The sequence below is a fragment of the Diabrotica undecimpunctata genome, chromosome 2, assembly GCF_040954645.1.
Source record: "Diabrotica undecimpunctata isolate CICGRU chromosome 2, icDiaUnde3, whole genome shotgun sequence".
In the NCBI taxonomy this organism is placed as follows: Eukaryota; Metazoa; Arthropoda; class Insecta; order Coleoptera; family Chrysomelidae; genus Diabrotica; species Diabrotica undecimpunctata.
Genome location: NC_092804.1, coordinates 168773148 through 168800791, shown reverse-complemented (window position 1 = coordinate 168800791; position 27644 = coordinate 168773148). Strand labels below are relative to the sequence as shown.

The following is a 27644-nucleotide window of genomic DNA, read 5'->3' as shown; positions in this document are numbered from 1 at the left end:
TTAGTCACTCCCGCTTGTTGGTTGTCTTACTTGTACCTAAATTACTATGGCCAAAAACCTCCTAGGCTCTTAAGAAAGTCCATGGAAATGGATTGTCCAAAAAAAGTTCATTGATCCTGATCTCCAATTTCATCTATTTTGTGATTTATTTGTAAAACTATTGATTTGCCACGTGTGTTTTGTTTCCTTTATTTCAAAACTATTTTTTGCTATGTTACCACTCTCCCTGTCGCGGGATATTTTTTTCTTTGAATTTTTTATTATAAAGAGATGAGACTAATTGTATATAATTACGTCTTACAATTTTTATAATCGTGGCAGGTATTCAATAAGGAGGTTAATTCGGAATATAATAATGCTTGTGTAATTTTTAGGAATTTCTTTGTGGTTTTTGATAATCTGGGCAGTGCTTTGTCTTTCATGCCATTGCACGATCTTAAAAATAAGTATATCTGAAGGTGTTGACATTTTCTTTCTAAATTATTACTATTAATCAACTGTTACTTTAACAATTTGTAATCAATGTATTGTTTGATTTATGTTTTTATGCCTTATTTTCTTTTGTTTGTAATTAATTATTATTTCCCTTTCATCGTTTCCATTAATGGAAAGTAGTAATTACTTTGACACAGGTTTTTCTATGCTCTGCTTCTTGCCTAGTTCGGAAGCCTAGCCTCGTTATCTGATGTGTCTCATTCAGTGATTTAATTTGTATCTCCCAAATTGGTCAAAATTATGAGTTCTTTGATTTTGAATTATCGCCGCAAATATACTTAATACCATTAATACTGTACTATTCCTTAGCATATTCATCTTTGTCTTTTCCAAACAGTGTTCTGAGTGTCCTGAGTGTCTTTCCTTGTTTTGACTATTATAAAGTTTAGTGTGTTTATCTGCACCATTCTTGTCATTCTTTGTAGTATTTTGTATTTTGTATTTTTTTGTAATATTTTGTGTCATAGAACATATGGAACAAAACAGAATTTCTCAAGAATTGATATCAAGTATCCTAATACCTCTCTTCAAAAAGGGAGACAAAGGAGCCCGAAAAATCACAGAGGAATTAATTTATTAAAGACAACACTAAAATTAACAACCAAAATAATAACAAATAAACTGAATGAAATTATAACACTAGCAGAATAACAACAAGGTTTTAGGTCGGGAAGATCATGCACCGACGCTATATTTATAATGAGGCAAGTGCAAGAGAAATCATTAGAATACAACAAACCGGCATATATCTACGTTTCGTGGACCTTAAGAAGGTCAAATTAAAGGACGTTATCCACTTATTGTACGTAAGAGAGATACCTCTAGAAATAATCAAAACGATCGAAAATATCTACCAAAACAACACAATAAAAGTAGAAGAAGAACTAACCGACCGTATATACACACTTGAGTTAAAACATTCTCAGCCGTCTTGATGAGATGGCCTATTTTCCGTCAAGAGATTAGAGAAGTTGATATTATGTTATTTGATTTTTCTTATCTTAAAGCCCGTATGTATTGATTTTTTCGTTTTCTTTACAATCCTCCGTACTCTAGGTTATTGTTCTTTAAATTCCCTATTAACCTGGGGACTTCCTGTGCTGAGGAATTTGTTAGATTTTTCCCTTTTGACGACTATCACTTCCGACAGTAGACAAACCTTCAGTAAACGCCTGACTAGCATATGTAACCACTTCTTGCTCAACTTTTCTTACAAATATGTAGGCAATATTTTGTTTAATTTGTGCACTTGGTGTGAATGTAAATAGTGTTGTTTTTCTTCTATAACAAACATTTTACCAGCAGATTAACCTACAGTTATATTTAATGTTATCACAATTGTTGAGATATATGTACTAGAATTAATTTTATGTTTTTGCACAATTCAGTCATTAACCTTTAAGATAATGATCTCGTTTGATAAGCAACTTGCTAATTTAGTGCTGACGTATTTGTTAACTGTGTTTATACAGAGTGTCTCATAGATTGTTTAACATTAGACTTTCGGAGACAGTGTTGTTTTTTATTTTCCTCGGAAATTGCTTCCCACATGTAAGTATTTGGTCAATAGTTTTCTTGAAACTATGTTCACACAGTTTGTTCTAATTATCTACAGAGACTGTGGCAAGTCACTTGCCCAACCAACCAACATTTTAGCAGCTTTTACCTTGAAATTAACAATTTGTATGCAGTTTTATTTTTGATTTGCCTCTAAAGCACTTGTATAGAAGTCTGAATGGTAAGACGAAGGTTTTAAAGCATTTACAACTTAGTCATCTTGCCCAATTTTTTTTACAAATATTCTTCATTAATCCATGTTTCCAGAGAAAAATATTAGTACCTTCTCTCAGCTCCTTCTTTACGTGCCATCTCCGCGACGGAGGTTGGCAATCATCATGGTTATTCTGATCCTGGATGCTGCTGCTCTGAATAGTTTGATTGCAAAGTATTTCCATTTTTATTATAAAAGAGTTGTGTTGTGGTTTCTTTTTTGCAACCCTGCCATTTCTCTAACCTTTTTATGTAGGTTGAATAGGTCGTATTTGTTCTGAAGATCTTCTATCTCTTTACATTTTTCATCATACATAGTAAGTTTGTTTTGCCTCTCTTATCATTTTTCTGATTTCATTGTTAATTATTTTGTAATTGTGACTGTCTTTGTTCTTGGCTTGTCTTCTTTGGTCTATCCTATCGAGTATTTCGTCAGTCATCCAGTTGTCTCTCTTACTTATCGGTTCTTTTAATACCTCTTTGCATGGAACGAGGAGGCAGTTTTTTAATGTTTGTCATTGTTGGTTTATCTCGTAAGTGTTAGTATCTAATTTATCAAAGTTTTCGTATATTTTCTTTGTTTTATATATCAGCTTCTTTCAGTTTTTTAACATCTAATTTTGGAGTTCTTTGAAGTTTTCTAATACGTTTAAGCTTAAGCTTGACATTAGCGATTAGTGGGTTATGGTAGGATGTGACATCTGCTCCTGGATATACGTTTTAACTGATTTGATGGTGTTACGATATCTCTCTTTAATCATTATAATCGATTTGGTTTCTTACCACTTCTTCCGGTTTATCTACTGGTGAGCGCCATGTATATAACCGTCTCATAGGTAATTTAAAGAACGTGTTTGTGGTTATTCTCTCATCAGTTTTCGATTTTTTCTGAAGATCGCCAGATTTTCTATCGTGCTTCTCCCACAGGAAGGTGCAAACTTTTCGCAATTTGTCTATTGTTTTGTTTGAAAAAGTTTCATCACTATATATTATTTAGAAAATAAAATGAAGGCACGTTTCATCGAATTGTTTGTATTACAATATCGTCTATTGCTAGGGTTTTCTTCCTGTTGAGTATTTTACTATCGATTAAGTATTTTACCGTTGATAACAAATATAAATATATAGGGACTTAGTAAAGGTAAAAAACTAATGAAACGCCCTTTAAAACTGAAACAAATGTATGGAATCCTGTTGTACTGAAACTATGTCTGTTGATTCAAACTACCTCTATGTAAAATAAAATCCTGATTTTCTGGTATTTCTTCCCTACTTATTCTTGTAAATACCGTGAAGACCAAAACTAGCCTTGGGTTTTCTATAGTAGTTTGCCTTATTGTTGTTGCAACTTAGGAAACAGGTAGTTTTACCTTACTAAAAATCAAGTTTTAAGTGAGGCAAATTTCTCGGATGGACTGTTTTCTGTCGGTCTAGGTAGATATCTGACCTCTTTAATAGCATAGTTTATAAAACAGGTAGAATTTGTTACTTTTCTAATAGCCTACCTTTATCAGATTTGTCAGATTGTAAAAGATTTTTATAAAATTACCTGGAACTCAAGTTTTCTTTGTTAGCGTGGTTATAAAATGAAGTGTGCCGTTAAAAAAAGAAAAACTAAGAGAGTAAACACATTAGATGTGATTATTTGATAGGTCCTTTAACATTTAATAAAAACTAAATATAAATCTGTAACTTTTGTTGTGTTAATCAACAATTAAACGCCGTGATGAATTATACTTTTGTGAAACCTCTCGTATAAACTGTTTTTACGGAACCACTATATATTATGCACATATATTTTAAAAATTTGCGTCAGACTGGTATTTCTAACTGTTTCGCGACCTTAAAAATCTTCCTTCTCACCTGAAAAGGCTAATTCACCTTCTTAATGTATTCGTTTCGCACGCAAAACTAAACAAATGGTTATGACGCTTTGTCGATATGCAGGAAGATTATTGTTATTGGAGGAGTAAATTTGGAATTTGTGAATATCATTGTGACATACTGTACGGATTCTTTAAAGGTCGTGGCATATTATCGTGCACGTTGCGTTTCCAGCACATAGCGTTTAGTTTCCGAAAAATATAATTTAAATGGTTTTAAATATGAACAAAGCACACTGTCCGGAACATAGCGTTTCAGACACTTAACGTTTCCGTTCAGTATATTTGAAAACAATATTTTACTGATGCCGACGGCTACGTAACGAGTCGTAACCGGTTGGTAAGGATAATGTGTATTTAAAAAAAATAATTTTCGAGGCTATTTTGTCATTTATGCATGTGTTTTTATTGCTTTGTGACAATTAATCACGGAAGTGGTAAACAATTAAGACGAATTAAGTAGAAGAGCAATTGCACATAATTTTTGTCGAGAAAAGCGAGATCATATCTTCACCGAACCAAACTGAAACGTTCTTCCCATTGATATTACAAATGGTGACTGGCTCGGTACGACTATGGTTAGGAATATACGGCGAACTTCGAGAGAAACCAATCTCGCAAACCGTATCAATGAGTCACAATTTGATAAAGCTATAAATCGTTCATTTCCTTGTCAGTAACCGGAACATACACACTGTTAAGTACACAGTTTTCTAATAGTGTTTTCATCAGCAGAAGCAGTAATTGTTGAATATATCTCCGACTTTGTTTTCAAATGCGTTTTCAAATTGAGCTCCAAACAGAAGTTGAGTTTTTAATCGACCATGGTTTGTAAACCAAGTATGGTTTGAGTGTATTTTGAAATGATTCAAAATGGATGATATAACTTGATTGTTTCACAGGACATTTAGTGAGATATTTAGAGATTTAGGACTAGTTCTTTTGTAATACACGTTTGATTAGATTAGTTTTATACTGAGACCCTGACAGTTGGCCGTATATAATATATAACACAGTCATTTATCAGTGAATTTGATAAAATGGCGGTATCGGTTGGGAAGACTGATTATCTGGAATGGAACTTAGATTCAATGAGGCCATCTTCGATGATGCTTTGATCTGGAAGTTTTTGGTGAGTAGGTGCTTTCTGAGTGCAATTTGGAGATACTCTGGGTGAGAAGGGCACTTTTATGTCTTCAACAGTATTGCGGATCTTTTGTTCAAATTTTTTAACATTTATATTCTTGTTAGTGTTAAAATTTGCTGTCTGAATTGATGTTAGTATTCGGTAGCATTTGTACTGCTGACAAACATTTTTGGAATATTTGAAGTTTGAGTAGAGGGGGCAGATGGACCTGGAATTCAGGAAAGGCTCGGGGAATCGGTGCAGTGAACAGACGCTGTGTGTATCTACTGTACATATATATTATATAGTTTCCTATATTTTTTATATATACTTAATTTTTTTTATATCTAATACGAATATATCTCTGTACACTGTATATATATTATATATGTACCTTCTATACCATTTTTAACATTATATGTATATTCCTGGAAAAGAAAACGAGGCAATTCTAGACTTAATGCATGCGAAGGGTATCGACCTTTAAGCGGAAGATAAAGAGAAGAAAGACTCGATATTTTCGGTACCCGTTCTCTTTGTTTTCAGTCCAAATATTTATAGCCTGTGACAAGGTTAGTACTGTCATATATCACTAAAAAAGACGTTTCAGTTTGCGTCGTCCGACTGTAATTTTAGGGAGAGTCGTAAAGGATTAATTCATTTATGATTGTACACAAAGCACGGGGTGGGTTATTGTTCTGATTTTTATAGAAAACATTAATAAATAAAATAGAGTGTATTAGGTATATGTGTTTATATTTATGCATTTCTATTACCATATTTATACTCGCCTATTAATCAACATCAAGATTAGAAACCCAAACTGTTCCTAATTTTTGAGGAAATAATGTGGGATTGAGCACCTATACACCAACCAATATTATCTATATATACACACTTTAATACCCACGGTAAACATTCATATTATTCTCATATTATGAATCTATAATATTTCTTGATGTTTCAATGTTTTTGGACACTTCGTTTTCTCCGTATTCCACTCAGATTCTTTGTGTGTGAGTTGGTCATGAAGTTGCTTTAGCTTCTTGTTAAGGTCATTATTTTGATTGTTCATATTGATTTTTTTCAAGTTCAGCTATCTTGTTGCGCAATCCTTGATTGATGCAAAAAACGAAATATGCAAATCAGGTAATCATAAATTTGCAAAACAACTTGAGGACAAGCGATCAAATCATGATAAGTGTGTACACGAATTGAATAGCGTTATTCATGGATTAAAGGACCAAATTCAGAAAGTTGAGGCCAAGTTAGAGACCGAAAAAAAATGTTCTGATGCTATTTTGTGTCATCTTAATGCAATTACTATTTTTATTGGGAATAAGCCAAAATTTAAGGTTAAAATAAGTTAATTTTTAATATAAGATTGATGTTCACTTATTCTAACATTGAATGGTCTTGATGTTTCACCTAAATAAAAATGTTCGAATTTACAAGGTTTTTTATGAATATACTTAATTCTTTGTTTTTTCTTGTTCATTGTTAGGTTTTAACATATCCCAGTTAGTATAAATAGAAACCAAATACTTTATGCAAATACGGCAAAATATTTGGGTATGACATTAGATTCCAAGCTACGTTGGAAAGCACATATCAAGAAAAAAAAAAAGGACGAATTAGAAATTAAGTTCGGAAAGATGTACTGGTTGATGAGAAAAAATCCACTTTGTCTACTTATAACAAATTGTTATTGTATAAGCAAGTGCTTAAACCGATATGGACATATGGGATACAGCTATGAGGCTGTACAAAAGAAAGTAACATCCAAATTATACAAAGATATCAGAATAAATTATTAAGGAACATCGGTAACATCTTGAATAACATCGTTATTCAAGAATCGATTAAATGGAACAGAAGAAGAGGACGGGATCCTACAGCATCCACAAGGAATAATACGATGAAAATAACAATACCATACATAAAAGGATTATCAGAAAAACTTCAAACGAAAGGAAATAAATTCTACTTATTTTATCATACTTATTTTAACCTTAAATTGTGGCTTATTCCCAATAATAATTTCATAATAAAAAATATTGACACCAAAAGAGGGGTTCGACAGGCAGACCCCATGTTACCAAGTTATCTAAAAAAAATAAAAGGAAACAAAGGATATTGAATGCACAATATAGAGCTACTTCTAGAGCACAATATAGAAAGCACAAGACCAAATAGAGATCTACTGGACATGGATATTATAGATTGCGAGAAAACCTGCGATCAGAACAGATTTATCTAGATAAAAACCTAAAGTACCTTTCCAGGTGGACATCTACCCATGAGAGGGATAAGGCAGAGAAAACACAATCTTGGTTTGAGAGCTACACATAGTACACACGCAGGTCTAAATATGAAAAACGGTCGGGTACAGTAATTGACAATTGTGGTGGAAATGGAAACAATTCTATTGCACTCAGGGGGAATATACCTCTAATTTTCTGGCATAGCGGAAAAATGTATGTACAGATAGAGGCTATGGGATCTCTTGGGAGCCCTAAGGTAGATTCTAGTCTAGTGGGAGAATGCCGAGAAGAACTCGATAAATTGATACTGATCTATTTTTTGACTGGTGTTGTAGTGGTTTCTTTGTTAATGGAATGGTCTTTGAACCAATCAACGAGATATAACGTTTTATCAACGTGATCTCTTCATATATTTATGTCATACTAGTTTATTATTGTGTTTTTATTGCTTAGTTACCAACTACGTAATAGTGTACTTTATGCCCGCATGGGCATATACCTATACCTCTAAAAAAAAACACCCGTTACAACTAGAAAAATACATGAGACAAAACAGCTAAGGGTAAATGTGCAAAAGAATTCTAGACGAAACTGATAAACAAGGAAAACCATAAATATTAGAAGAGACAAATAACATGGAATGGAATAAAAAGTGATACATTGAGCGGAAAAAGAATGCACACCCCGTAACATCCAAAAGAGCAAACATTGGGTGTCAGGAGGAACCTAGAATTGGTTCCTCCTGACACAGTAAAAGTAGAGTTACAACATACCAAAAAACAAGAAGCAACACTCAAAACATAGCTTAGCTAAGCAGGAAAATAAAATATATGTCATCAACCGGAGCAACAGGCATCCCGCTATGAAAGTCATGGAATATTAAAAAAGTTAAATATTTGGTCCGAGAGTTAAATCCAAAACTTCAAGTTAGTCAAGGCCATAATGGAGAAGTAAAAACCGACATAGAGAACATTGCAGAAACCTGGAAAAATTACTGCGCAGATTTATACAGACACTTCAAACGTTGCATTAGTCTCAGAACACAATAAACGTGCAATCAAAGATGTAGAGAAGGTTCTCAATCAACCAAGTAAAAAAACCCCAGAGATATATGGCATACCAGCGGAGACTCTAGTAGCAATGGGCGAGATTAGCGTATATGTAATACTGGATATGTGCAACATGATATGGATCACAGGTGAATGGCCTGATGAGTGCTAGGAATCAACCTTTATCACAATCCATAAAAAAGGATCACTAAGCCATCACAGATCAAAGCAATTACAGAACCGTTGGCCTTATTCCTCATGCAAGCAAAATCTAAAGAAAGAACTTTCTACCTCCAGGAAAAGGAACGCGTGAGCAGATACTGAACACTAGATAAACGAAAAAGCTAGGGAAATGAAGACTCGGGTGGGAAAATCCCTACAAGGATAGCAGACATCAAGCTAACAATACTTAGAGCGACACAACGCTCTGACAAGGGCTCAAGGATTGAGGAGAAGGGGAGGTACCTTTATTTTCCATTGTTGGTTTATTTGCTCGCCTCTTTTTATATCGTTTATTATTTGTTCACCAAAACCATACAGAACAGAGTGGAAGCATGGAGAAGAAAGATACTTCGCAGAATATTTGGTGAAAAAATAGTAGAGGGAGAACGGAGAAGACGAACTAATATAGACGTGTACCAATTGTATGCTAACCCTACAATAACAAAAATAGTTTTAAAACGTAGACTAGAATGGCTCGGATATCTAGAAAGAACGCAAGGTAATAGACAGGTCAAGAATATTATTACCGAGATGTAGTGATGGAAGATGTCGGAGAGATGGGAATCAGATATTGGAAGCTGACACCAAAGAACAGGAAACGATGGAAATTACCTAAAAGGCCTGTTACCGCTATACATACATAATTATTTGTTCACACATTTTACAAAACTACAAAGATACATTTTACAACTTTATCCAAGGAATATAATTTGCAAATTTGGATGAATTTCTTTTGAGTTAAATTGTGTCAACGAACTTCAATCTGAATTAACGCTGGGTTTAAAATACTTTCAAGGACTTCACATTGCTTTTAATATCTATTGTTCATTCAACATAAATTTGGACGCTTAGTACAACATATTATTTATAATCTTATCGTTTTTATATTTAATTAAAGCATAATGTGAAATAAAACCTATTTTAATGTGATTGTTTCTGCGTCATGAGTAGAAACATTACAAGTACTTTCTAACTTTCCTACTGACGAAACACAAACTGAATATGTCATATTCTTCCACGTAGAAATTGATATTTGCACAAAATACATTCAGCTGTAAGAAATTTGAAGTACTGTAAGTTTTTAAGTGAACAAATGAAGATAATATTAATAAGAAAATGGTATCTTGTTTTTAAATTAATATCTAGTATTTCCTCGCAGTTAAAATGTTACACAATCACTTCCATATTGCTTGCAGCACCGTACTGATTCATCCAAGTTATTTATCCAGGCTATCAGTGACGATGCCTGTACTAAATATTTATTGACGATCCTAGCGCTTGTGGCGCAGAAGTACCTCTATCAGCACGAACCAAGTCAATAGGGGTATTGGAACTCATCTTCTTCGGTAGATGGCGTCTCTAATGCAGGTTGGTGATTACTTCTGCAAATTCATCTCTATTTTGGGATGTCTAATTTTGTCCATTCCTTGATGTTATGTCCAAAATAAAGTATTTTCCTTTTTTTTAACAATTCCTATAAGATTACGATCTCTATTCATACGTCTATTTTTAGAACTGGTCTTCTGGATTAAAAAATTCCCTTCATCAAGTCGAACATGAACTAGTATCTCAAGTAACTAGTAACAACTTTACTTTTATTATTCACTCGCATTATTCTTTTCCATTTGCTTTAAAAGTTTCTACGTTTGGCATTCCTTTCCCCAGGTAGCTGTAGCTTCCTCCGTGGTTAGTGTTAGTTTTGCCCTGGAAACCATCAGGGTCTTCTAACTCTAATGCCACAAATTGGCCGCATTGCACCTATAGTGATCCTTTCCCAAGTTAACATGCTCCTTTTCTAACTTGGCTGCACCGTACTGAAGACGACCAATAGTTAGAAATACGTATATACGGTTGCCTTGCATCAATATACCTTTTTTGGTTTCTGTTTTGCGAGGCATGCCATTACATTTTACTTGTGTTATTCACAGAGAGAGACCGATTCTAGTATAAAATTAGTAAGGACATACGAGCTTGTTTTTAACACTCATTAGATTGAATTCTAGTTTTGTCAAAGTGGCATTCAGTTTTGATAACGGAAACGTCAAATATACGTTTATTTTTCATTAGTAATAATTCTGGTTTTATTCGCAAAAAAAACAGAATAAAGAAATTGATATTTCAAGTCAGGAAACCTTTACAACTGAACATTGTTAAATGGCATTATTCTGGAAGTAGTGGCGACGATAAATATAATCGGTAGGTTTTCGTTTTAATTCAAAGACACAAACACAAAATACAATTCACAACATTATTTTTAAATTTGAAAAAACTGGTCGTGTCAAGAATTGTAGAAAATTTAATTTTGCAGACCATATAAAAGTGAACTAACTTTCTTTCGGCAACAATGTACTGACAAGACTGCCCATGGTGCTTACGGGTCTATCACATACATGTGGTTACAGGTTATTCTCTCGGACAGTAGATGTATGTATACATCGGCCAAAATTGGTCGGTTTAAAGAAACCTTAAATTTGGTTATAATAACTCTGCAGTGTTAATAATAATAATAATAATATAATAATATATAATAATATAATAATAATATAATAATAATAATTTGGTCATAAAGCTGAGATGCGCTGGCGTGTCAGCTTTTTAATGTCGCCTTAGAAAAAGTTGTACGAGACGCTAATTTAGATAGCAGGGGAACAATATTTAATAGATCAGTCCAAATTCTGGCCTATGCAGACGACGTGAGCATTATAACAAGAACTAGGGCGATAATTGCGGAAATCCTAACCGAGCTAGTAGCAGCAGCAGAACGAATGGGGTTACAGATAAATCAAAAAGCTAACAAACGTCTGTCTCAAAAAACTCGTATAAGGCTGTATAGAACACTGATAGTCCCCGTTCTCACCTATGGATCAGAGGCATGGACGCTAACGAAAACAGATGAATCCGCTCTATCCATTTTTGAAAGAAAGGTGCTACGCAAGATATTCGGAGCGGTCTGTGAGAACGGAATATGGAGGCCTAGATATAACTTTGAACTGCAGAATATCTACAAGCATACGTTTGGTGGTAAAGATATTACCACTATAATTAAGCGAAACCGCCTGCAGTGGGCAGGACATGTAGCCCCGGCCCCTGAGTCAAACATGATAAAAAAGATTCTAACAGCGCAACCCGTGGGAATGAGAAGACGGGGTAGACCAAAGCTGAGGTGGATGGACGGGGTAACACAAGATGCCGAGAAGATCGGAGTCGGCAACTGGAAAATGCAAGCGAGGGACAGAATAGAATGGCGTAGAAAGCTTGAGAAGGTCGAGGCCCTCTAAGGGCTGTAGCACCAAGATGATGATGAACTCTGCAGTGTCATAACACTATCAAGATGCAGTAGATTCCATTTTTTTTAACCAACATTCTTTCTTAAACTCCCTAGTTCTATTCCAAAAAAATGTAAAAAAGGGTAAGTAATTCTAACCAGATTTTAATATAGAGAGGAAGGCTACTTCTTGTATATGCCTTATCTAAAACCTAACTTTGCCCCTGAAGAAGACGATTCGTTAGATTCGTTTTAGATTTTAGTTTTAGATTTCCGTGTTTCATTTCAGAACTGTAATTAGTTTTGAGTCTAGAATATTTACCTATATCTACGTTATAGTACGTCAGTAAATAGTGGTAAATACGTCAAATATGGCATATGGCATGTTTTGATAGCTTTCAAAAGTTACTCGATAAATGAATTGCACTAAAGGTAACGTTATGGCTATTTTTAATGCTTAATTTTTCTTAGTCCAACCGTAAACAACCATTTGATTCATAGAAACCGATAACAAAAGAAAAAATATTATTTTCTAAATAAATTAATAAATTTGAAGTATTCTCTCAAACAACTAATAGGCAACTGATTACCTCTGTCGACAATATTTAAGTGGCCATCGATAAACCTTGGATACTAATGAAATAAGCTGAGTTAAAAATAGGACGTGTCAATAGCTAGTGTGATAAAATACGTAATGCTCCTAGTTAATTTAAAATATATTTCTAAAGGTCTAGTTCAGCGAAAAATAGATGTGATTCCACGAGTGTTTGAAATTTCGCATAAGGCCGTCCATCCTTTAAATACATCAAAGCATCAAATGATAGAAATGTTTTTTTACTTACTACACAACAAAATCAATTTTGTTTAGTCTTACTGATAAAGCAATTAACTTTCGTTTAAATATTAAAGTTTAAATAAATTTTAATGTCTTGTCTCCAAAGCAATCCTAAAACCCATCTGGAGTTACGGAATACATTTTTAAGGAACTACATCAAACTACAACATTGAAATCTTTGAGAGATTCCAATAAAAAGTTCTTCGGATTATTACAAATACCCCATGGTATGTAACAAATAATATTATCAGACAACACGTTCAAATACCAACGGTAAAAGAAGAAATTAGTAACTTCGCTCGAAAATATAAAACAGAATATCCCAATATTTTAGCGAGAAATCTGATGAGACAACCAATTAGGCGCAGGCTTAGACGGAATACGCCCAGTGATCTACCAGTAAGATTTTAAAGAATGTGCCTCAGTTTCCAGCGACAAATAATTTTCTAGGTATGTGAAATATACACTCAGATGCAAAAAAAAACGGAACGGAGAAAATTTTCGTCAAATTCAAAGTATTTCAGTTTTTTTCTTTTTAGCCCTATTTTGATCATTTTTTTTAGCACACTGTATAAAAATTTATAAATTTTAATTTAGTATAGTGAGTTTTTTAATAAAATTTTGTATTTGACTTTCATATATGTATTTTTATCCTAACTTTGAAACATCCTGTGGAATAATTCCGCTAGTGGATTTTCGTAAAACCTTGGTTTTCGGTTGCAGCCATGTCTTCTAAGTATTATGTTATTTATTTTACGTGAAAATATGGATTTGGTTCATTTTTAGGAGCGAAATGACTTTACCCACAATTTACGACTTTTCCTGTTATTATCATTATCTCTTGTATTAATTTGTAATAGGTACGACGATGGGGGCTTTGGTGACATATCGAAGGAATGTCATATCGACATCCCAGAAGAACTGTATTTAAATAATGAATAAATTATTTACTTCTTTTTTTTCTTCTTCTATTTACTTTTTCCTCAGAACTGGGGAAAATTGAGAATCTTTGGGGACTGGGGAAAAACTTTTTTAAAATGACTAATATCTGGGGAAATCAAATTTGTTAAAATATCTAATTAAATTTAGTAAAAAATAGTTACTTTTGAAAGTCCAGTAATTATGTAAATATTAAATGTACTACAACGACAAGATAAGATCGCGGTCACTGATTCCACATATAGGCCACACTCAATACAGTTTGTTGAATTGGTGCTATCGCGAAAAATGATATTGCCTGGGCTTCGTTGACACTGTCATCTATTATGAACAACCTGTGTAGGTCCGGGGTTCCCCGACTTACAAGAAACAAATAAAATTATCAAGACTTCTTAGAAGTCATGAGGCATTGTCATTTATCATTTCCTGTAATTCTATATAACAACTGTCATACTGTCAATAATGTCAAAAAGAATTACTATACCTGTCAGTGTCACCAATAGGACTTTACAACGCTTCTTATTTGTTTCGATCTTCTGTCATATAATTCGTGTATGATATTAATATACGCCATATGACAGAAGTTCGAAACAAACAAGAAGCGTTGAAAACTCTGGCTCTGACTGGATATAATATGGGTAACCTATATGGCAGGCAACACACAGCGCAACACGGGTTGCATATATGTAGCAAAAGATTTGTTAAAAACTGAAATATATAAATCTGGGGAATTCTGTTCAAACTGGGAAACAAAATTTGGGCCCAGTTGCTGGTCTGCAACTTTGCAAACCAAATTCTTATAATCTTCGACGAACTGTAAATACACTTACATTATTACATCGAACCTATTGAAGCTGATTTCTTGTTTACACCGCTATTAAATCGATCCCGCAAAGCGTTTACTCGTATAAAACGATCATCTAAAGCGATAGTTTTGCGCTTCCTGTCACTTTCCGCTTTACGCTTGTTTGTTCCAGTTCTTATAAAACGTTCCACTACCCTTTGGATGGGTACTCTAGCCACATATTCATACTTTCGCCCATCTTCAACCAGAGCAACGGCTTTCGCACAATCTTCGACACTAAGAAACATGATCAATCATAGGTAAACAAAAAGTGTCAATATGACATAATGATAACAGTCACCCAAGCCACCTCGTCGTATTTCGTATTACAAAATAACTCCAAAATAATCATAATTAAAAAAGTCCTAAATTGCAGGTGGCAAATTCATTTGGCTCTAAAAAATGAACCAAGGCATATTTTGACATGAAACAAAACACAATGCTTAGGAGACATGGTTGCAAATGAAAAATAAGGTTTTACGAAAATTCGCAAACGGAATTATTCCACAGGACGTTTCAAAGTTAGGATAATAAAACCACGTTTAATTAACCCCGTACAATAAGTAAAATATAAAATTTTATCAAAAAACTGACTATACTAAATTAAAATTTATAAATTTATACACAGTGTGCTAAAAAATGGTTAAGAATCATTTTATCAAACACACCTACTTCGCTACTTCAGTAATCACATCACAACATTTACTTATTGAAGTCAAAAATGTGTGAATATTTCGTGTGAAGTTGATGTCATGTGGTTGTTTTTTAAAATTGCAACAGCGTTTTTATGATCCGTAAAATTTGCTGGGAATACAGATTAATCGCAGATAAAAACAAAGTTATCTCTATCGGAGCCATGCCTCTGCGTTTATGCAATTCAGTTTTGTGTAAAAGAGTATGTGGCCTGACCTAAATTGTTCTTTTTATAAATTTACAGGAAGTGATTTGTACATAGCTTTACCTGTATTTTATTTTTATTTACTGTAAATATTTGAATAAGCATCGAAACAGCACGATAAACAGGACACGTACGAGGAAAAATCAAAACGATTGTTTATTTGAAATACTTTTAAAATGTGGAATTTGAAAACAAACTTGCTGTGAACAAATATTAATTTGTATTGAACAGAACAGTTAAATTGTTCCGTTTAGACGAATATGTATAACCATGAAAATCAGAATCTCTTAGCAGCCCCAGCTAGGCTAGATTTATTAGCCGACGCCTTTGAAGTTAATAACAAACGCATTATTAAGCGCGGTTGATTGAATCATTAAATAAGCAGTGACGCAATTGCTGCCATAGTTTTTGCAGGAGATTACGCCGATTTTTAATAGAACAATGTCAAACACCTAAGACAAGACACAAAAACAAGAATCTATAAAGCAGCAATTAGACCTATATTAACATACACGGCGGAGACAAGACCTGACACATCTAAAACGAGACGACTACTAGAAACAACAGAGATGGAAATACTTCGACGAATATTAGGGAAAAGTCTGTTGGATAGGGAGAGAAGCGAAAACATGAGAAGGGCATGCAATATAGAAGACATAAATGGATGGGTGACAAAACGGAAATACGAGTGGAACGAACACATTAGTAGAATGGCAGAAGATAGGATAGTACGAATAACACGACATAAGTCACCAAATGGACGATAAGTATTGGCAGACTAAGAAAAAGATGGTGCGATAATTTAAACAATTTAAGAGGCTAATATTGAAGAAGAAACAGGTTTTAAAGCCTACATACAAAAAGGAAGAAGAAAAAAAGCAATGACTACGACCAAAAGGAATACAGAAGAAAGTAAGGATGACAGACGAACTTCAAGTTATGTGACACAAGGGTAAGGGTATCAAAAATTACAACACACTTAACATAAAAAGCTAATGAACAATGGCGTTTTTCACCTTCAAATATGAACGTTAGTGCTCCAAAGATACCCAGTATTGCCCTACGTAAAACTAAGGACGGCAAGGCAACATGTACCGAAGATTTTCACGCAGAATTTCTAAATTAAGAAAGTGATGGGTGAAAAAGGAATGAGATGGCTCACGTTGATATTAATGAGATCTGCAACACAGGTAAAATTCCTCTAAAAAAACTTTAATATTTATAACTTTACCAATAACATCCCACGCGAAAAATTGTGATACCTATAGAATTATACGTCTTATGAGCCATCTACTTAACACATTTCTTAGGGTAATTTACTGTAGAATCTACAAAAACTGTGATGAAAATGTATCACGCACATAGTTTGGATTCGGTAACGCTTTGGAAACACGAGAAGCTCTATTTACTATTCAAGTTCTATTTCAAAGATGGAGAGACGTTATCTTTGATGTCTCCGTGTGTTTTATAGACTATCAAAAGGCATTCGACAGAATAAAATATGACTAACTGATGTCCTCAATGAAAGATATTGACGTATATGGTAAAGGATTTAGAATCTTCAAAAACATATACTCTAATCAAACTACGAATGTAAAGAGAGATAACCAGTTGAAAGATCTGGTGTCAATACAACACGGAGTACAAGAAGATACATGTTGTCCCTTCTTTTTTTAAATGTATACTCCGAACAAATTTTTAACTCGTAGTAGATGTGGATGAAAGAATAATTCCGTTGAACGGCGAAGCACTCTTTAATAAAATACGTACGGGCCTAACACACGCACGTCTACATATATATATATATATATATATATATATATATATATATATATATATATATATATATATATATATAAATAAATAACCTAGAGCTAATTATTACTCCGCCGAGCTTTCGACATCCTCTTTGATGTCTTCTTCAGGGCTTCCGGGGTCTTAGTTTTCCCCAGCCACTACTACACTGAGTGAGTCTACACTGAGACTACAGTGAGTCTACCTTGAACAACGTCTAATGCTTTTCTGAATATAGATTCAGAATACAGATTAAACAATAGTGGTGATAAGACGCAACCTTTTCGCACCCCTCGTCGGATTCGTATATCTTCGGATGTTGTGTGCTCTATTTCAATTGTTGCCGTTTGGTGTCAATATAGTTCAGTCTTGTTCGTTAATTCCAGTTGTTCTCAGAATTTCGATTATCTTTTGATGGTTAACGCAGTCAAATGCTTTTCGATAATCAATAAAACATCGACATTCATGTCTCTGCATCGTTGTGTTAACACATTTAAGGCAAAAATAGCTTCTCGTGTTCCCAATCCATTTCAAAATCCGAATTGAGTGTAACTCATGTGAAACTCACACTTCTTGTAAATTCGTGTATGAATGATTCTGAGAAAAGTTTTAAGGACTTGATCGTGCTTAATATTCGATAGTCATCGCAGTGTGAGGCATTCGATTTTTTTTGGAATTCTACGAGTGTTGATTTAAGCCAGTCTGATGGTCTTCTACCTGTCATATATCTTATTGAATAGTGCTGGTAAGTCGAGGCTTTTACTTTCGTTGCCTGCAATTAATTTAAGTATTTCGACATTGATATTGTCTGGACCGGTGGCTTTTTCGTTCTTCTTACCTTTTGCTGCATAAATAACTTCTTCTTTTGTTATTTTTGGACCTTTTTCATTTATTCTATCATTCGTGAATGGCATAGAACAAGGTCTATCATCGTCAAAAAGTATCTGAATGTATTCTTTCCATCTCTCCAGTTTGTCTTCTATACCTATAATTATCTCGTTGTTATTATTCCTTAATATTGTTTCTTGTTTCTTTCTGTGTCTACCTGTCATTTCTTTCACTTTTTTATGGACATTAAAGGTGTCGTATCTTTCCTGAAGTTGTTCAATTTCTAGGCATTTGGTTGACATCCAGTTTTCTTTATCAATATCCACCATTCATATTTTTGACACGTCTCTTAGATATGACTGAAAAAATTTAATATTTGATGATTGCATTTAGGTTTTTAAACATGCAGAACTTTTTATAAAGAATAAATTTTTTCATAAAATTAAAAATAAAAAATTTTCCCATATGCTGCCGACTTAATTGGACACCCTGTTTATATACAACACAATTTTATACTCATCACTGTATAGTAACACCAATTTTGTTTTATAAATAAAACATATTGTTTGCCCCCAAGAAGAGTAATTGCTAACTTATGTTTAACGGTGTAGTAGCAGCATATATCGAAAAAAAAAGAAGTGAAAAAAAGTAAAAACGATCGCTTAGGGTGTACAGGATTGTTTTCAGAAACATGGCCAGCTGTTCCAAATCGAGCAGGTGGTTCCACATCTGTCCATCGAAGCGACGATTCGACTCGATTATGTCGGCGCAGCAGCATGATCTTCATTTCGAGAAGGTGATATTGGAAATCGTATTCTAAAAACTTTGTTTATTACCTGTATAAATGATATTTGAATCCTGTTTAAATCAGTTTTCCTTAAATTTGGATGTATTTCTGCACGCAAAAACAAGTATGTACATTATGTACGAATCTATGTCTAGATTCGAGTGAATAATAATTATAACTACAATATAACAATTTATATAGTAAACTAGCAGTTGGCAGTTTAGGTCATAACCGCTAAATACTTGTGTAAACATTCTTACTACTCAAATGTCACTATTGTTAGATAATTCTAATAATATCAATAGATTAATATTTTAATAACCAATACCAGTCGCGGTTACAGTGAACTGACGTTTCGGGGAACGGTTAAGATAACAAAAGTAAATTAAATACGATTAACTAGCGATAAGAGACAATAAAGGACATTCCTCTCATTATATACCGAATGAAATGAACTAATTTTTATGACTTCCTTTTCTACGCCTTGGTAAACTATTCCTTTTAAATGAATGCGATAATATCTGTAGAAAATCTACCATATTTTTCATTTTAACAACACCAACTCCAATTATAGGGACGCAGAGGACACATTTTATATATCTATCAGGAAAGGTTTACATTTTATATATCTATGAGGAAAGGTTTACATGACAGAAATTCATTATATATATATATATATATATATATATATATATATATATATATATATATATATATATACAAAACTCAAATATTTGGGTGTGCAGCGGAAGATAGGACAAAGAAGTACTCTTTTCAGTAAACCAAGCTTTCGCAAATCTTTATTTGCATCATCAGGGTGCTACAATAAACAAAATTAGTACAAAATAGAGAAAAAGAATTATTTTGCATCTTACACTAATTGAGGTTAGTTGTCGTAATGTTTATCAAATGAAATGAGCAACTCATTTGACCCCTACAAATGATGGCGAAAACTATCCAAAAAGTGATGTTGTCTACAAACTTAATTGTTTGGACTGTGAAGGTTCTTATATAGGTCACACCTCCCAAAAAGTTTCTAGCCGCTTGACTCTTCACAAGAGTGACATTAGGTTACACCCTGATAGATGTTCTCTAGCCACACATGCTAACACAACAGGGCACTCTTTCGATTTTCCAAATGTAAAAATCCTCTCCACGGAGAGCAATTATTTAAAAAGATTGTTTCTCGAGATGGCTTTCATTTTTCAAGAAAAAGAAACTATTAACAAAAAGACAGATACCAATAATTTAAGCAATTTATATTCATTATTGTTAACTTTGGATAAACACGAATCTACTAATACAGACAATTCATCATCAACAATATAAGTTTCATTATATATGAGATATACAATACCTCTCCTACTTCTTCTAAAATAAGTCTTTTTACCTTTTCTGTTTCAATAAGTTCAGCGTCTATCAGGTATACTATTACCTTTACATTGTTATCATTAAGATCTAACGTTCTATCGTTTTAAGTTGGCAGTAACGAATTCACAACCAATTCTTTTGTTTCTGATAAGAATGTTAATAACCTAAATTTTATTTTATGACATGTTCTGTAATTATTTTAACATAATTTTATTTAAGTGTTCATGTATATGTGTTTTAAAGTGTTTTAAATATGTATTTGTTAAAGAACGTTTTTTTTTTAAACAATTTGGATAGTTTTCGCCATCATTTGTAGTGGTCAAATGAGTTGCTCATTTCATTTGATAAACATCACGACAACTAACCTCAATTAGTGCAAGATGCAAAATAATTCTTTTTCTGTATTTTGTACTAATTTTGTTTATTGTAGCACCCTGATGATTCAAATAAAGATTTGCGAAAGCTTGGTTTACTAAAAAGAGTACTTCTTTGTCCTATCTTCCGCTGCACACTCAAATATATGAGTTTTGTATTCTATTTGATCAGCGTTGATGACAAGCGTTTATCGCTTTTTCAGTCTATATATATATATATATATATATATATATATATATATATATATAAATTAAGGATCACTCGAAGTCTATTTATTTGAAGACGTTTCGCTCTCTAATCAGAAAGCATCATCAGTTCACCTAAAAAGCACAATATGAAAAACCAAACATCCATAGAAAAGTCAATATAATATTGACTATTCTATGGATGTTTGGTTACCGTTAACGGAAAATGAATGAACAACTTACGATATGGAAAATGAATGAACAAATTACCTACGGATGACAGATGAGATCCCGAAACTAATGGACGAGAGAAGAGAAGCCAAAAATGACCCAGACAAATATAAAACCATAAATATATTAATAAGAACGAAAATCAAAGAAGCGAAAGAAAAAGAAGCAAGGGAAAGATGCGAAGAAATTGAGACTCTGCAGTCAAAGTACGATAGTCACAATGTACATGGGAAAGTTAAAGAACTCACAGGGGGATTAAGACGAAGGCAGAAAGGAAATATAACTGATTCTGACGGAAACATCTTATTGGACAAACAGAGTAAAATAAGATCTTGGAAAGAATATCTAGAAAAACTATTTGAAGACCAAAGAGATAACACCTTTGAGCTAGAAGAAGAGGTAAATGATGGACCAAGAATATTACAGCATGAAGTTTATTCCGCGATGGCAAAGCGGCAGGCCCTGATAATATACAAGCAGAACTACTCAAACTAATGGACAACGAATCAATAGCAATAATGGCAAAGATATTCAACAACATATACAACTCTGGAGAAATACCAACAGAATGGCTGAAATCTGAGTTTATTGCACTTCCAAAAAAGTCTTATTCCAGAGATGAAGAGACGGCAACTGCGACGTATACGCATATCTGGTTGATTACGAGAAAACGTTTGATCGAGTACAACACGCCAAGATGATGCAAATACTAAAAGAAGCAGGAATTAACAACCAAGATCTGAAAATAATTAGGAATCTTTACTGGAATCAGACAGCAAATCTCAAAGTTGAAGGTGAACACACTGACTATGTGAAAATCATGCGTGGAGTGAGGCAAGGCTGTATTTTGTCTCCTCTAATCTTCAATCTGTACTCTGAAAGAATATTTATCGAAGCTTTGCACGTAACTGAAAAAGGTATTCTACTAAATGGTTACCGGCTAAACAACATCAGATATGCAGATGACACCATAGTATTTGAGGACAACTTAGAAGACCTACAAGTTCTTATGAACAAAATCACGTATTACAGTCAACAATATGGACTCAATATAAACGTTAAGAAGACAAAGCTTATGATAATTAGCAAGAAAAGGATAACAGAAGGTCAACTCAACGTCAACCAATCCCCTGTAGAAAGAGTGACACACTACATCTACCTCGGCACCATAATAAATGAAGAATGGACCAATAACCAGGAGATTAGATCACGCATCGAAAAAGCTAGATCCACCTTCAATCGGATGGGGGCCTTCTTCAATGGTCACAAAGTAAGAATGCTGCGATGCTATGTCTTCTCTGTCATGGTGATATCTATCTAAAGCTGGGCTGATATCGATCTAATCTTTTTTCTGTGTAGTTTTCAAGCCTGATTTTTAAGATCGTCAACAATATTTTATATGTATATAAATGTATATGTATTAGTAGCATAATTCCTCTGTAATTGTTGACGTTCTTTAGGTTTCCTTTTTTATAGCTATTTATTATTTGTTCTTTTCTACAATACTTTGACATACCCTCTTTCTCTCAAATACATATATGCTATTAGCTCATACACCCATCGCATCAATTCCTCTCCTCCATTTCTAATTAACTCATGATTTCGTTCGGTCCTGCTGCTTTCCCTGTTTTTAGTCGTTTGGCTTCTTCAGTACAAGTATCCTTTCCGATTTCTTCCTTTTGTATAGTTCTGCCGCTGCTTACTTTATTCTGTTATATTCATTTAATTTTTCTTGTGCTCCTTGTTGTGTTTTTTTGTTCCCAATTTTATCCATGCAAGTACCGATTGCTTCGTCTTTATATTTTTTTTCCATTCGTCTCTTGTATTTGTCTAATTGTTTTTCTCTGTTGTTTTAATTATACTGGTTGTGATGTTCTTCCAGTTGTGTTCTATGTTTTTATTATACATGCCTTAAGTGTGAGTGCCTTAAGAACCGGCAAAATAACGCAAAAGATAGAAAACATAATACGTTGTGAAATAAAAAGAGATGAAAATAGTAGAGGTGAGAAATTATCGATATGAACCTATAATTTACTTTACATTACATTAGAATTATCGAAAATTTCCCACCTTTAGACGTTAGCTTATGAGCTTGTTGACTTCAGTCATAGTAATACGTATCACGTAATGTAAGTAAAAACAGTTTAAGTAGGAGTATTTTTTTATCCAAAATTAAAGTATTGATCAATAATAAACTATGATTTGAGACGTCGCATACACTCTTCTCAATACAGAATTACCATAGCGTGTTATTCTGTATTCGTCAAAACAGAATTAATTATCAAATTACTACTAATTAAACTGTTTACTTACATTTGCTTTATTGCCTTCAATCAGTTTTTACTTTATGCGAAATTTAAAAAATGTAAATATTCGACGTCATACTTGTAATATTATGACTGAAGTCAACTAGCTCATAAGCTAACGTCTAAAGGTGGGAAACTATCGATAGTCCTAATGTAATTTAATGTAAATTAGAGGTTTTTATCGATAAGTTCCCACCTCTACTACTTTCATCTCTTTTTATTTCACAACGTGTTATGTTTTCTATCTTTTTCGTTATTTTGCCGGTTCTTAAGGCACTCATCACTGTATAAGATTGATAAATTCAAACTAAATATTTGAAAAATTGCAGCGTATTTACATAAACATCATATATTTGACAACAGTGTTCTCTTTTTAGATAATAACCGTCAACTACTATACTCCAACATCCCTTGCTACTTTAAAATCCAAAGAAGCCACAGTGTGAGAAAACTCGTTAGAATTTCCTGTTTTTAAAAGTATATAACTGGTATATTTAAGCGCATTAAAGATGGTATATTAGAAAACCGGTACAGAAAAGTAAAATCTTAAATCTAATCACCGATGATAAATTTTTAATTATGTTACAATTGACATTTGTCTAATTCCTTATAAAGTCTAATAAAGAAGGTAAATTCAAAAGAATGTGAATATATGTTATCGAATCATTATAGTCTATTTGGAAATGTATGATGCATGTTCCTAGAAACTGTCTTCAAAGATGAAATATATTTAAAATCATTGTACAATTACTAAAATATTTAAAATATTTTTTTCTTTAACAATGTGAAAATCACTACTTAATGACAGGATTAGTAGCAAATTGTCCATCAAAGATGCAATCTTTTATAACCAAAATTATAGGCTACGTCTATTTAGAATTAGTGTGTACGTTTAGTTCTTTTCCTGAATGCCTTCATCCGTTTTTTATAATTGTGTAAAAATTCACTATTTCATAAAACAACCGATATTTTCTAAATATTGAAAGTATGGTACAGGTCACAACGAGTTTATCTTTGTCGTAATTCTCGAACAGTTATCTCTTAGTCAAAAGTCCTTTGTATATATCGGTATCATCAAACAAGAAGCTTAGGAGTAGTTCATTGTAGTGACCGATAAGGCTTTTAACTGTTTGTTTATTCCGCTAATTGGGAGTTTGTTGCAATATGTTTAGTTATATGTTAATTTGTAAAAATGAGATTAATAAAAAACACAAAAGTAATAATACAACGACGGATCGATTACTACGAAAAAATAATATTTACCTAAGCGTTGAAATAAAAGTCAACAGGTCTGGCGAAACTAATGTACAGTTAGTATTATTTAAAAACGAGACTAAACAATTTATCGGTCATCGTAACTTCAAACAAAAGCTAATACAGAAAACAAAAACACGAAGCATTAAAAATAATAAAATAATTTAGAAGAAAACATCAGTCTGATATTAAATGTTTTGGAATACGTATTTTGAAATTTCAGGTAAAATTCAGATATTAGATTATAGAATAAAAAACAAGAAAAGAAAAAAAAGAATAGAATAGAGTAAAAAAAATAGAATCATTCGTTTTAGATCTTTTAAATTTTACATATTTCTCTTCAAACTTTCTATTCTGGAAGAGACAAAGGAATATGACATTGACACAACATATCTTTGTTGATTTATAAACAGAAATGTACTTTACAATGCAATGCGGGAATTTGGAATGCCAAATTATTTGTAAAACTTAATAAAACCCTTCTAGTTCCAAGGCAGTTGTCGACAGTGTTGTTGATAATGGTGGCTAGCATGGCTTTAGGTATAAATATTGTTACGAACATGCATTCGGCGTGGTCCGTGTAACGGTTAAATCTCGAAAGCGACTAGAATTTTCCAGCGATGTATGGAGCGCGGGAGGGATCGACGCGTCAAATAGGCGAATTAGAGGTGGGATACTCCAGAACATTCTAGTACATAATAACTTTTGTATATAAGCGTACCTTCTATGAGTTAAAGTTTAGTTGATTAAGATATTTTCGTGCTGTAAACTTATAAATAAATATATTTATATAAATTCGAACCGCTCGTTTTATTTAATCTCGCTACAATATGTATAATGTTCTTCGTCTGCAAAGGATCTTTCCTGTATGATAAGTGAAATACAAATGTCCATATTTCTCAGGGTGCCTAATAATGTAAATTTATTTCAATTTACGTCTTTTTATTATATTGGCTATTGTGGTGTTTGGTCCAGTTGTCAAAGAACCACTTCATTTCTAAATATGTCGACCCACTTTATATGTAGGGCCTCACATAGAGTCCACGCTGCTATTCTGTATAAGTAATACTGAAAAGATAATTTTCGAACATTATCTTAGTCAAAGTACTACCTATCAGTAGGTTGAAAATGAAAGACGTCTTGGATTGGTGAGTAAACAAAGAAATAAAGTTAGAAGAAACATCCAAAAAAGAGCCTTTTTAGTTATTTAAATTACATTCATCAAAATTTAAGGTATATGCTCTGTAATATGAATGTCTTTATAGAAGAAGTAGTAAAAGAACGTGCAATCACGGAGTTGCGATTACCACCTTATCATTACGTGTTAATTCATTTTGAAGCATCAAAATTCAAATCCTTAGTGTTTCTGTTCTCGTTCTGAAACACGTTCTAGAACGAGACAACTTTGGAAAACATGCACCAAAAATAGTTCATAAATAATTAGTTTACTTTCAACAACAATACTAGTAAAATTAACAGGTTCCCATATTTTCTTTTTTATCGACACGATATAAATAAATAGAAATTGCCATATAAAAGAATAGAAATATTGACCAGTTCTGTCCAGGTATAATACCAAAATATAGTTTGTAAGTAAAACAAGAAAAAGCAGTTGATGTTAGGAAAACATTATAATTGAAACTGGAAGAGTATTAAAGAATTAAGCTATTTTAAACACTTTCTAGAACGAGACAACTTTGGAAAACATGCACTTGCAGACGAAGTTCATAAATAATTAGTTCACTTTCAACAGCAATACTAGTAAAATAAACAGGTTCCCCTGTTTTCCTGTTTATCGACACAATATGAATAAATATAAATTGTAACATTAAAGAATAGAAATATGGATCAGTTTTGTCCTGGTATAATACCAAAATATAGTTTACAAGTAAAACAAGAAAAAGCAGTTAATGTTAGAAAACCATTACGATTTAGACTGGAAGAGTATTGAAGAATTAATCTATTTGAAACACGTTTTAGAACAAGACAACTTTGGAAAACAGGCATCTGCAGAAATAGTTCATAAATAATTAGTTTAGGTACTTTCAACAACCATACTAGTAGGATTAGATTGTAAGTTTAGCACGTAAGCTTAATGCTTCAAAATCTAGCAATGGAGTTGGTGCCGCTTTTGTGATCAATTCAAGTAAATATCTTTTTCAACTATCTCCCCACTGTAGCATATATTATTCGCTCTTTATAGAGCAATTAAGTTTATTAATGATACCAACATCGTCAAAGCGGTGATTCTTTCTGATTCTCTGAGTTCGATTACTTCAATTCAACCCTAAACACCCATTTGAAAAAATGATCAAATCAGAACTTCACACATGTCAAAAAAAAGGAAGAATAGTTGAGTTCATATGGATTCCTTCTCATGTGGGTATCCCCGGAAATGAAGAAGCAGACCTAAGCGCGCGTAGTGCAATGTCTGGTGCGGACTCAGAAATAATATTAAAGTGCGGTCCAGAAGACTTTTAGAAATCTGGCATAACGAATGGCAAATATCAACGTCTAAACTACGACAAATTAAAGACACAGTTAAAGGAACTAAACCTTTTAAAAAAATTGCTATGAACAGATTGTAGTTAACCGATTACAATATTAGGCCATAGGTATTAGACTCACACACCCTTATCTTTTTTCAAAATGTAACCCAGCAATATGCGAGCGCCGCAATTTGACCTTAACAGTAAAACATATTTTTGAATGTGACAAATTCAAACATCAAGAAGCTCTTTATAATATAGAATCAAATTTATCAGTTGTGTTACGTCAACATAGTTATTCAAAAAACTTAATAGGTTATTTAAAAGCTATCGGTGTGTTCCAGAAGATTTTAGTTTTTTTTGTATAAAATTGGTTACTTTTTAGTACTATTTTGTAGAAAAAAAAAATCTTTTTTTGTAACCATGTAATATAC

General features: G+C 33.0%; 1 protein-coding gene across 9 annotated transcripts in view; it reads left to right on the top strand.

Moving 5' to 3' along the window:
* The window catches only part of nmo (serine/threonine-protein kinase nemo), a 372069-nt gene that overhangs the window by 1322 nt on the left and 343103 nt on the right, over positions 1-27644 (top strand). The gene's annotated exons all lie outside the window — the stretch shown is intronic.